Here is an 11,840-nt window from a genome sequence, read left to right as displayed (position 1 = left end):
GGAAGGATTTGCACGGCAATCTGACCCACTCCCTGATTTAATAATCATTACCTTAACTCATCCCACTATAAATATAGGGTTCCTCTCCTGTTTGTGGGATTAGCTAATTTCTCTTGAATAGCATATAGGCATACTCTCTCTCTCTCTCTCTCGTCTCTCTCTCTCCTCTCTCTTGTAAGTCAGCTCGCTTCTCATATATTAATACGATACTAGTGGACATAGGATTCGCTGACTTAAGCATCCGAATCACTTTAAACACTGCTCTTCATCTTCTATTCAGTTCAATACCCCCATACACATGTGTCCTCGGAGTCAGCTCAGCATTTCACACGTGCGGTTAGTTGGTGTCAAAATCACGCATCAACAAGTTTTTTTTTTTTTTTTTTGTCTTTTCTTGGTAGTGGTTTTTCTGTGGTACCACTTGTCATAAGATGTCCAGTTTGCTGTAAATGTTGAACCATAAGTGGAAACTCTTGAAGATTGTTGATTCTTTCTTACATAATGTAGTGCTTGAATAATTTGTGAATGGTTGTGGTGTTATTGATTAGACTTTGTAACAAAATGATTTCTTAAGCATATCAGATTAGTTTAATGTTTTTCAAAAGTTATTTGCCTGGTGATTGCACGTATAATATGGATATGGCACACTTGTCTTGGGTTTACATTTTTTTCCCCTGTAAATTAGCACTTTTACTTATTTAATTCCTGGTTGCTTTCTTGTTCTGACATTAGAATGTCTGATCTTGAATACCAGAACAATGCTGCCTAGAGGAATTCGAAGCCTTGTGAATTTGCATGATTTGATTATGCAAAATTCTAATGCAAACATTATTGTTATAAATAAGTTAAAGCATCCTTGTGGTATGTACTCTACTGGGTCGATCCACCCAGAGTTCCCAAGGAAGCTTAAGAAAAATGAGCGGAAACCATTGGTCACAAGTATTAATGAACTTAAGCGTTTAGCTAGATGTGAAAAGAAACAGCGGCAGATGGTGAAAGAGAAGATACTACGGCCTCCAGAAAATGGATTATTGATCAAGGAATTGATACCAATTGCTCATGAAGTTTATGCAGCCAGAACTGAATTATTTGCTTGTGTTTCAGTAGTTGTTGAGAGTATCTCCATATATACATGCAGGTGAGCACTCAGCTTTCTTAATCATTGTTTAAGAGACTAGACTATTGAGTTGAGTATAGGAAATTGTGGATGGGCATAATCTTTTAATAATTATGCTGTCTCTACATTGGTCTGTGGAGTTTGTTTGTTTTTGTTAAATGAGTGCGGAAAGTAGCAGAAAAGGTAAGAGTATTGTAGTTTTTGATCATCTTTTTGTGGTTTTGTCTGGTGGTCCTTTAAAGAACGAGTAATGATGTTGCTATTTTGTTGGTAGAAATAAGCATGAATTTATATAATCAGAATTAATAGTTGACCTCTAATTGTAATTTTGTATAACATGTTCTAGCTTGTTCTAGAAACAGATGCCTAAAGTTTAGAAAACTAACCATGTTACATATATATTTATGAGCCATATAAGGAAAGGAATGCATACGATCTGGAAGAATCCTACTTCTCTTGTGAGCCCAATCTATTGAAGTCCAAACCTAGGAGCTCGGATTGGAAACAAAATTATATACAGTGATAAACTTGAAAGTGGAAAGGATAAAGAAGTGTAAATGGAAATTCTGGTTTCTTTTTTATTATTGATCTGATTGATAGTTTGACATAAACCTTTTTTATGATTGTTAACTTGTCTTTTACAGCTTATGTGGAGAAGTTCATGTTGGTCATCCACCGCATAAGATCAGAACATGCAACGTTGCAGGTAGCCCAGCAAACAAAGAACACACTTGGAGTATCGGGGATATGAAGCATGTTTTGCCTCTTGTGGAATCTTTTCTATATGACAGGGTAGGGAGAGCTGTTTCTCATAATGAGAGGCTTGAAGTGGATCGGATTCCAGCAGTTGTTGAATTGTGCATCCAAGCAGGCATTGACATCCCTGAGTACCCTACTAGGAGAAGGGTTTTTCCTGCTTACAATATTGCTGGTAAAATTATAGATTTGGAGAAAAGGTTCCCAAAAGAAGTTGCACCTGGCAAAGGCATGGACACCTGTGCATTTTGGGGAAAGAGAAAGAAATCAATTGAAGAAAACAAACTTATGGACATACTGTCTGATGATACACAAGGTTCTGTTTATTATTGATTTCCTTTTTTTCTCCTCGGTATAAGTGATACCAGATTTTTGCTTTTCATCCGAAATTAATTTGTCAAAATTTTGGCCAGAATTTGACTTTTGACTCTTCCCTGCAGTGCCAAAACGTATTCAGTGTCTTACATTACTCTAGTCCCCCTTCTTGTTGCTATTATCTTTTATTAATGACTTTGATAAAATCTTCTTCTTTTTCTTTATTTTTTTTCCCAATCTGATTCTCTAGCCGAGTGAAATTGGATAGAATTATGTCCTCATTGTTTCAATGTTTTGTCATCTGGCTTAACGAATGTCGTTCAATGAAGGCATCCTGTTTTTCTGACATCGATACAGATGTTGCTGTTAGAGTTATGGAGGCGTGGGAGAGCGTGCGGTCAGGAGCGCATCCAAACTCATGCATAAGTATGCTGTCCAAACCTGTGGATACTGTTCAGAGGTCCAAGTGGGGCCTAAGGGTCACAGAGTGAGGAATTGCCAAGCTTATAAGCACCAGATGAGGGATGGGCAACATGCATGGCAGGAGGCAACAGTTGAGGATTTGGTTCCTCCAGTGTATGTATGGCATGTTCAAGATCTAAAAAGTGGCAAAAAACTGGTTAATGATATGAAGAGATACTATGGTATATTGCCTGCTGTAGTGGAACTGTTTGCTCAGGCTGGTGCAAATGTAACTGATGATTACGCTGGCATAATGAGGGAAGATGTTGCAGTGCCTGAGTTGGATGAAGAAAATTGGGTTGTCTAAAGTTGATTGGATCAGACTGGGATGTATGAAGCATTCTGGTGGATGGAATGTGAATTTAATTATTGGAATCATACATTTTACTCTGGCAATATTTGCATTTGGCATTTGGATGTAATGATTATAGTTGGAAATATAGTCTTCGGAGCTGCATCGTGCAACAAGAGATGGGTAGTCAGTGATTTCTATGGACCGTGCTAGTGTTATGGTCATCCTTTGAGTTCAAAACTGGGAAAAGAAATTCGGGTATGATATACTTGATAATAACTTTTTGTAGGGTATAAGATGTGATTATATATGTTTGTTTTCTAGGTAAAGATGTCCAACACATTCCCACATTGGCTTATTTACCTGTTTATTTTTTATATCATAGGTAGGACTTGTCCTAGTATGCTGTAAACATGAGACACATGGACAAGGAAAGCAGCAATCTCTGAGTCTAGCTTTTCCTAGCACTGCTGTTCATGTTCTGTCTTCCAGATGGAGGAAGACCTGTCAAATTGAAGATTGTCTCATCAATTTGAACTTTTTAACTGAGATTGTCATTGATATCTTTGTGGCTTGGTAAGTTCATCTTCTCAATTGTGGAGTGGTATTTGATGTCTGTTTCTTTAATCCCGTTTGATTTTCTATTCGACTTTGATGGATGGGTGTTACTATAAGCTAGGCCCTAGAATCACTTAGTTGCTCTAGTTTTGATTTTTTTACCAATGGTCAGCTTGCAGCTTGCTTTAAAATTTATGCGCTATTTTTGTCCTTTGATAGTATGAGCTTGGAATACCATTTATTTGTTACAACATTGATTCAATTTTTGCTCAGTCCCTAGGTGGACAGAAACCTTTTGCAATCAGATTAACTTCTCAGTTCAGTAACTCAATATGAATTTAATTTGGGTGAAAATTTTTGGTTAACTAAGGCTTAGTTTGGGATTGTTGTAGCTTCTCCCATAATCACTTATTTCATAATCTATGTCCTATAAAGCGTTTGATAAACTAATTTGAAAAGTGATTATACAACAGGCTGATTATGAAATAATCTGTTTTATAAAAGAATTCCAAAAGCCGGTATTTATAGCTTTTAGAATTCAAAAGTTGTCTTTGAAAGGGTTAATCACCAAAAACACCTTAAGATGAACTTAAATTTAAATTTTTTATTATAAATGATTTATTAATTAAATAAATAATATAATAATTTTTTTTTTTTTTAAATTTAGAAAACTTTGTAATTGGCTAGACATCAACCAACAGGTGCTGGCTGGACATTGTTGTCGAAGGCGCTTCTAGTGACACTACCCAAGCCATTGGGTAGATTGCCTGCCAATCCAATGTTTTAATAACTAACCCGGGGTGAAACTCGGAAAATTTGGGTCGTCTTGGGTTGACCGGTTTGACCAATCAGTCAAATCAGGTAATAAAACTTCTAAAATTTAGCAAATACACCCCTGAAAATTTCCTATAGGTTTAAAATTTAGCAAACACACCCTAAATACAAATTGGTCGACAACTGGTTGGCAGCGGAGACACCCAAAATGCAATCCCAATCATTCCTTGAGCCCATTCCCCAAAAAATCTAACCAAGATCTCACCGACGTCGACATCGACATTCCATGTCAGATTTCACCAACATCGACGTCAACAACCCTCTCCATCACCCCGAAAATACTCCCCTCTTCCGCTCGACCAAACCCCACCTCACCTCATCCCCGTTAGCCTCGCCAATCGTCGACAAAAGCCAACTATTGCCATCGCTTGTTTTTATCGATTTCCAATCGATTCACTCATCAGAAATCAACTATGTTGCCACCATTGCACTCACCAACACTTTCTCTTTAAAAGCCCCAACATCCTGATCTTTAATTGTTCATCGATCATCATCCCAAATTCTAAGGTTTTAGGTGAATAGAGAAATTGTTAACCTGGCCTAGTGAAGCTCCCGGGTCTCGATTAAACTGATTAAACCGGCCGGGCCGGGCCGGGTTTTAAAACAATGGGCTAATCTACCCAATGGAGCAATCAGAACAACCGGATTCCACGGCGTTTCACTACAACTAGCTAGAAATGTTTGGTCGAACCATTTTCCGGCTTGTTGCAGCAAAACACAATAGCATCTAGCCATTTTAATTGCTCCATTGGGTAGATCGGTTGATGACATACCCAATGGATTGGGCGGTGTCACCCAACGCACCACCGTGTCGATGTCTAACCACCACTAGTGGTTGACATCCAATGAATTTGTTGGCCATTTTTTAATTTTTAATAGTTGTATTATTTTTAATAGTAAAAAGCATATTTAAAAGGAAGAAACCTATTTTTGTCATTTTAAGTTTATCATATATCATTTTGTAAAAGTAAAAGTAATTTAAAAATTAAACAAAACAAACACCTATAAACTTATAACAAAAATTGATTATTTATAAAGTTTGAACAAAGGTGATTAAGAGAGAAGTTATTGCAATCTCAAACTAAACCTTAACTTGCTTTTTTTTTAACTTATTGCAAAAACTTAAAAATTTAGTTTGAGAAGTCCGTCTTATTTGATGTGTAGTTGTATCGCTTATGTTTGGGGTGAAGATGGAGATATCTTTTTTAAATCAGGGTTGAGCACTTTTCCCCTTTATTTCTTCTACTTCTCCTGACAGCTATGAATGTTGTGCATGCTCATGAATAGTTTTGAGGAACAATCCACTGCTTTTATTAAATTTAAGTTGTGTGACCACCCATGCTTTCTTACGGGTAGCTTAAAAATAACAAGAAAATACAATGTAAATATCACAGTATGTGTTAGAGAACAACTACAAATTGTTAAAAAATGCAGTTGTAGCACTTTTTTACTTTGGGTTTCTCGGAGCAAATTTGTCCTCTCAGAAGGCCATCCCTCCCCAATAACTTGTTCTCTGTGAGGTAATATGCTTACTAGAATAATTTTGTAAGTTATTAAAACTCTCTGATTCCAATAACGTTACCAGTAGTAACCGACAATTTACAATTCCTCTGTTTGTGTTTATATTCTGTTATGGCGCCTGTAGTTGGGTCAACCCCGGAATGCATCTCATTAGCTGCGCTGGTGCACAAGAAAGGGACACTTAATTCAGCATTACTCAATCTGACTATAGAAGTTTTTGGTGAGATGAATACCAACCTTCACTGTATCAAGATCTTTGTTGGTGAATTATTTGCTGAGACTCATCTTAAGTGCTAACTAGCTTGATGAAGTGAACTTTATTAATTAATTATAACTCGGGGACAAATATGTGCAAAAATAGGAAAAAGAAGGTTTTATTTATTTATAGTTAAAAATAAATAAACCACATTGTTGATGCGTGATTTTGACACCAACTAAACGTACGTGGGAAATGCTGAGCTGACTCAGAAGACACACGTGTATGGGGGTGGTGAGCTAAATAGAAGAAGAAGAAGAACAGTGTTTAAAGTGGTTCAGATACTTAAGAAAGCGAATCCTACATCCACTGGTATCGTATTAATATATGAGGTCAGGTCGCATTCAGCGAGCTGATTTAGGAGGGATCACAAGAGAGAGAGAGAGAGAGAGAGAGAGAGTATATATGCTATTCCAGAGAGAAATCAGCTAATCCCACAAACGAGAGAGGATCTCTCTATTTGTAGTGGGATGAATTGAGATGATGAATTGAGGTAATGATTACTAAATCAGGGAGTCGGTCAGATTGTCGTACAAATCCTTCCTTGCGTCCCGTTGCTCACCTGCTTGAGTGATTTACTCGACTCTTGCAGGGATTGGACACGTGGATCGCCTCCAGCCTTTCACCAGCCTGGCGCACACCTACTGCACTGGTAGGAGCATGCTGCTTGCGTCAACGTGCGACGTGGCTGTGTTTGAATGGCTACAGTACTTACCTAAGCCCTGACCATTTACGTTGACAAGGCTTTGTGTCAGCCCTACTTTTCCAGGCATAACAGAAATCCCCTAGTTTTTAAGGTTTGAGAGTTGAACCTTGGAAACTACATATTATGCCTTGATTTGATGCGTTTGAAGAGATACTAGTCGATCCGACCTGACTACAAAGAGGTCGAAGAAACTTTTCCATATAGGCGACCTGAAATGGCTTACTCTTAGGGTCAACGACCTATTCTTAGACCATGTTTAGTGCCATAATGATGACTGGTTTTGGACCGAGGTCTGCGACCTTATTGCACTTAGCGGAATTTTTTGCTGAAGACGAGGAATCGTTTCGCTTTGCAATTGACATAAAACAAGATCAAAGGGTCACGTCACTTCGCGACTGACATAAGACAAAGAGTGTTCTATATAACGACCTCTTCAGATGTTATCCGTTGCACTTTTGTAGCTGACACATTTAATGAAATATCTTTTGCCCTGACAGACGTGTCCTGTGCGCAATAAGTGTCAGCCATGAGCATTAAATGCGAGCCATGCTGAAATGACATTCCCTATCAGAGCATTAAATGAGGATGTGGGCGCATTTAATGTGGAGCGGAAAAACGTGTCATCGCTTGAGTGTTTCAATCGGAAGAGAACAATAATTTGGTTTCTCGAAGCGTGACGGTCACTCTTTTTCGTTGATTCGCGACACGTGGTCACGATCAACGGTCAGATGCATTTTTCACCCAAACGTCGTTTGACTTCGGGAAACCAAAGCACCACTTCCTTCATTATAAAACCCCAAGCTCACTTCAGGTAATGCCACAATATTCACCTTCTTAGAGAGCAAAAAATTTTGTGAGCCTTGGTTCCTTATCTGTCAGACTGGTGCGCACTTAGTATTCGAAGCAAGAGGATTCATCTTCTCATTCTAAAAGGTAAAGATGGTTTCTCTGCCACTTATTTCTATTTCTTGCTTTCGATAGTTGCCATGCGATGATAGTCTGCCGTTAGTTGATCAAAGATGGAATATTCTCCTTAGGTTTGAGCCATTCGATAGTGGCTATAAAAGTATTCTGTTAAGGTTTTTCTAGGGTTTAAGGGAGGAAGCTTTTTGCTCTCCTCCACGTCATCGTACGAAACAATGTACGAGGACTGAATGATTCCCTGCATGTCGCTTTTTTCAGACCACAATAGAATAGACTCCGTAACGACTAGAATTGAGGAGAGGACCAGTTCACCTGTGCAGGATGCTCCTACGGGTCCCCTTCAAGAGATCCTATCGATAATTACTACCGAGGAGAGTCAGAGGGTGGTAGACCAATACGCTCTTAGCGTGGAGGCCTTCCGAGATAAGGTACACACAGCTCGGAGTCCGCCACGAGGGATGGCTGCGATCTCCGAGAACATATTCAAGAGTGGAGGGTTGATTCCTTTCCACCCTTTTGTCAGGTCGGTCCTCGATCATTTTGGGATTACACCATTATAGCTCACGCCGAATGCGTATATGATAGCCGTGGCTATGTACATTGCGTGCGGCAAAAACAGATTGGGCAAGCTAACCGCACCAGAGCTCGGTTGCTCATACATTTTGAAAAAGAGTAAGGACAAGGATTCCTACTATCTCTCCAAGCGACCTACCATCGAAGCGGGAATACATAGTTACCAGAACAACATAAGGGCATACGAGATGAAGTTCTTTTTCTTTCATCATGATGGCATTTTCCATTTTCAGGAGCCAAGTAGGTTCTCCTTTCTTTTGAGTTTGCGAACTTACTTTTGTTCTTCGCTAACGAGCTCTTTGTTTCTTCGCAGTTAACAAAACGACCAGGTTAACGCTCCTCGAGGATTCGGACAGGATCACTACCTTCGTCTTTCTGCCTGAAGAGAGTCGCGATGCAAGATTGCTCGTGACAACCATAAATTTGCGGAAGTACAATTTCTTCAACTCCGAAGCGACCCTAGAGACCACATCGAGTAAGCTTCGTAACCTTAGCCTTTTTTTTTTTTTATGTAGCGAACTGTTTTGCTAACAATGTTTGCATGCAGCGACCATGCCTTCAAGGGTGTCCAGATCGCCACAACCAAGGCAATCTGCCTTCCCCCGATTCAGTGCCATCGAACCGGTTGGAACAGTTCCCAATGGTCCCCCCGTCGGAGGGACACCGGCGGGTGCTCTAGTTTGACCTACGGGCGCTCCCCAACCTTCTTCTGCTCACCCAAAGTAGAAAATGACGGCCCAGAGGCCCAAGAAGAGGAGGCAAATTGGACACCTAGCGGCGTGAGGCTTGAGAGGTCGCAGCCTTACCAGGCGTTCCGCTTGGGAAGGTCACCTAGGGGCGGTACCAGCATCTCCATTACCCCTGAGGGTCCGTAGACAAGGCAAAGGGAGACCGTAGTCCCTGGGAGGAGGTCAGGCAAAGAGCCAACGGAGGGAACTCTACCTGTTGGGGGCACAGACACACCCGTGCTAGACTCGATGGGGCAACTTCCGAATCATCTACAGTCAGTGATTTTTACCCTGTTGGAGTGCAAGCTAGCGGAGGCAATCTAGCAGTTCGTGGCCTCCAACCCCATGGACCTGATGTTCATGTCCTTCCAGCACCTGAGCAAGGTAAATGAGATGTCCTCGGCGAGGACTTATATTTGTTTTTTTAGTAAGAAGGACTAACTCTTTATTCTCTTCGTTACGTAGACCCTACTCTCCATGCACCTGTCCCTACAGAAGGTTCAGCTAAGGGCTACTAAGGGACTGGTCGAGTTGAGGGAAGAGAATGCACGCCTTAAGAGGGAACTAGAGGCCGCACGAGCATACAGTGACTCATCCATCGTTCAGGTGAATCAGCATTTGTCCGAAAGGGATGCTGCACTTCGCACGATGGACTTTTAGAAGGCCAAGCTGGAGAAGCACGGAGAGGAGATAAAGGAGCTCAAGAGGACAGTGGTCAAACTCACTAGGGAGACTGGCGAGAAAGACCAGGAGCTGAAAACAGCCTCCCAACGGGCCTTACAAGCAGAGCGGGAAAGGGACTAGTTGTGGGAGACCACTGACAAGCAACAATCGGCGCTTGAGGTCGAGCTCCTATTCACTCACAGTCGCATCACTTCGCTAACCGTGGAGATGCAGTAGCAGGAGGTGGTGATCGAGAGGAGGGCTACAGAATGGACAATTCAGTCCATCTTCGCCCTTCGGCCGAAGAATCCTGAGATGGATCTGTCTGACCTCCCCGACGAGTACCAGGATGAACTTGCTTCCATGGCATGAGCCGAGGATGAGGAAATAGCTCGGGGACCTGGCCTGGAAGAGGAGCATTCGGAGTATGTCCCAAAAGAGCTCGCACCCGATCAGGTGATTCGCGACTAGCCTAAGGATGTTGAGGTTGCCCCTCCGGGACCTGGGGACGAGGATCGATGATCTGTTTTTGTAGTCTTTTTCCTGCTCGCTTATGTACTTTCCTTTTTATTAATGAATAAATACATGTCTTTCTTAATCTTTCATAAGTACTTACAATTTTCGTACCTATATGTCATACATGAGATCGCATTCTAACTGTTTATAATAACATTAGAACAAGTCTATGAACAAAATTATACACATGGGGAAATGATTACAAAAGAATAGAATTATACACTTGTTATTTACAAAGTTTAAGAAAAGTAAAATCTTTACAAGGAAAAATTGAGTTCAGAATTACTAATAATATGGCTGGAGATGTTCAACATTCCAAGCTTGCGGTACTTCGGAACCATTCAACCTTTTGAGATGATAAGTCCCCGGTCTTATCACTTTGGCGATGCAGTATGGGCCCTCCCAGTTTGTCCCAAAACTCTCGCACTTGATTCTCTAGTTCCGAGAAGGACTTCTTTTAAAACGAGGTTGCCAACCTAGAAATCTCTTCTTCTGACATTAGATTCAAAGAACTTTTTCGCACGTTGCTGATAGGCTGCTATTCTTAGTTGAACCTTGCTGTGATGTTCTTTAACTAGATCCGGACTTGTGCGCATAAGCACCTCGTTAAACAGGTCCTTCCGAAATGAACCGGTTCCTACCTCCACAGGGATCATTGCTTCACAACCATATGCTAGCGAAAAAAAGGTTTCTAAGGTAGAGGTTCTCGGAGTTGTCCTATATGCCCACAGAACTTCAGGAAGGTCGTCGGCCCAATTTCCCATGGCTGCACCAAGTTTGGCCTTCAGAGTGTGCTTGATGGTTTTGTTGACAGCTTCAACTTGACCATTTGCTTGCGGTCTTGCGATTGAGGTAAATTTCTTATAAATACCCAGCTCGTCGTAAAAATGCTTGAACTCCTCGTTATCGAACTGCCTCCCATTATCAAAGATAAGGGTATGAGGAATCCCATAGTGGCACACAATATTTTTAAAGATGAAGTCCTTAAGCTTTTTGGTGATGATCGCGGCCAATGGCTCTGCTTTGACACACTTGGTGAAGTAATCTACCGCGACCACTGCATACTTGACTCCCCTTTTACCAACTGGCATGGGTTCGATGAGATCAATTCCCCACATGGAGAATGGCCAGGGGCTGGACATGGTTTCTAGCTGGTTGGAAGGAGCTCGCAGTACGTTTGCGAACCGCTGACATTTGTCACACGTTTTAACAAAGTTGTAGGTGTCTTCTTAAATCAAGGGTCAGTAATACCCTTGACGAACAACCTTGTTAGCGAGGGATCATGCGGCCGTGTGATTACCACAGATTCCTTCATGTATCTCCCTTATAATACAATCTGCTTCTTCATCGGTTACACATCGGAGAAGAGGGGCGCTAAACCCTCGCTTGTACAGCTAATCTCCTATGAGTGTGTAACGAGCAGCTCTTATTCGTAGGGTTCTTGCCTCGACCTTGCCTTTGGACAAGATCCCATCTTGGAGATACTGAATGATGAGGGTCATCCAGGAGACTGATTCAGTTACATTCACGGCTTGTTCAGGTGAACTGATATTGGGGGACTCTATGAATCGAACAGGAATGCTCTCTGACACGTCCAAATCCAGCGATGAGGCTATCTT

At 41.2% G+C, this 11,840-nt stretch overlaps 1 pseudogene; it reads left to right on the top strand.

The window, feature by feature from the left end:
- Positions 1–758: 758 nt before the first annotated feature.
- LOC116143102 lies at positions 759–2,957 on the top strand (annotated as a pseudogene).
- The last annotated feature ends 8,883 nt before the right edge of the window (positions 2,958–11,840 follow it).

Source organism: Pistacia vera, unplaced genomic scaffold, assembly GCF_008641045.1.
Source record: "Pistacia vera cultivar Batoury unplaced genomic scaffold, PisVer_v2 Contig426, whole genome shotgun sequence".
NCBI classification, from domain to species: domain Eukaryota; kingdom Viridiplantae; phylum Streptophyta; class Magnoliopsida; order Sapindales; family Anacardiaceae; genus Pistacia; species Pistacia vera.
The sequence above is the reverse complement of the archived record's forward strand: the minus strand, read 5'-3'. Positions and strand labels throughout refer to the sequence as shown.